This window comes from Pseudochaenichthys georgianus, unplaced genomic scaffold (assembly GCF_902827115.2).
Source record: "Pseudochaenichthys georgianus unplaced genomic scaffold, fPseGeo1.2 scaffold_632_arrow_ctg1, whole genome shotgun sequence".
NCBI lineage: Eukaryota > Metazoa > Chordata > Actinopteri > Perciformes > Channichthyidae > Pseudochaenichthys > Pseudochaenichthys georgianus.
In genome coordinates this window covers 29,046-30,000 of record NW_027263189.1, presented here as the reverse complement: position 1 = coordinate 30,000, position 955 = coordinate 29,046, and the positions used below count along the sequence as shown (strand labels likewise).

At 51.6% G+C, this 955-nt stretch overlaps 1 long non-coding RNA gene across 1 annotated transcript in view; it reads right to left on the bottom strand.

The window, feature by feature from the left end:
* The window catches only part of LOC117443592 (uncharacterized), a 91,632-nt gene extending 91,219 nt beyond the window's left edge, over positions 1 to 413 (bottom strand). Inside the window, exon 1 of the long non-coding RNA XR_004551694.2 lies at positions 56 to 413. This is a non-coding gene — a long non-coding RNA (uncharacterized lncRNA). The remainder of the gene's footprint in view (positions 1 to 55) is intronic.
* Between the last annotated feature and the right edge of the window lie 542 nt (positions 414 to 955).

The following is a 955-nucleotide window of genomic DNA, read 5'->3' as shown; positions in this document are numbered from 1 at the left end:
CCGGGTTGACATGAGGACAGCCCCGTTAAACCCCCCCGGTGATGCACACACTCACCGATGCTTGACTTGTGATATAACAGCGGCAACATCCAGCAGCCGCGTTCACAACGTGCAGAAGAAGCAGCAGCAGCTGCGGCGGAAATAAACGCTTCCTTTCCTCCCCGGTGCTTCTCCTCCTCTCCCGGTGTTAGTACCTCTCTCAGGCCGCCTTCAGGTGCTCGGATCTGGGCTCTCCGGTGCCTGGACCTCCATGGAGCCACGGTGTTCACAGGGTGTCTCTGCGGGGATCAGGGCTCTGTTCTCGGTCCTCCCCGTGCCTCTCAGTCCGGGTGAATGCGGGTCAGGAGAAGTTGCTGCTCCACCTCTGAGAGGATCCATTACCCCGGCTCCACAGCGCCCCTCCTGCGGTCAAAGGGAGGGGATGCACCCGGGGGAAGAGGAGGTTGCATAACACCGAGAGAACCGGGGGATTAAAGCATGCCCGCATGTCTCCCATGTTACGTTCCTACTGTCCCCAATAAACACGGTTTTTATTATTTATACAAATTAAAACATATATATATTTTATTTTTTTAATTAGAAATAAACTGTGAACTTTTATGCTACGATGTATGTGATGTCAGATTAACAAAAAAAATCGCAGGCTTCGTCCAATAAATGCATGCGTCTATCGTGATTTGTGATTCGTCTACATTTAGACCAATCACAGCGTCACACTCTGCCGCCTATTCCGGATTTGTTTATTGTGCATTCTGTGGACTCCCATTTCCGTTTGAATTACAATATGGACATCAGAAATTGGCTTAAAAGCTCTAAGGATTTATTAAAACGAAATAGCGATGAAAGAACTGCAGCCGCTGCAGCTGCTGGCGACCGGCACCTGCCGCTGCAGCGGCACGCCTCAATGTCACGAGCTGGACCTCGGCTAACCCCGGGGCTGAGCTATCGAGCCTCG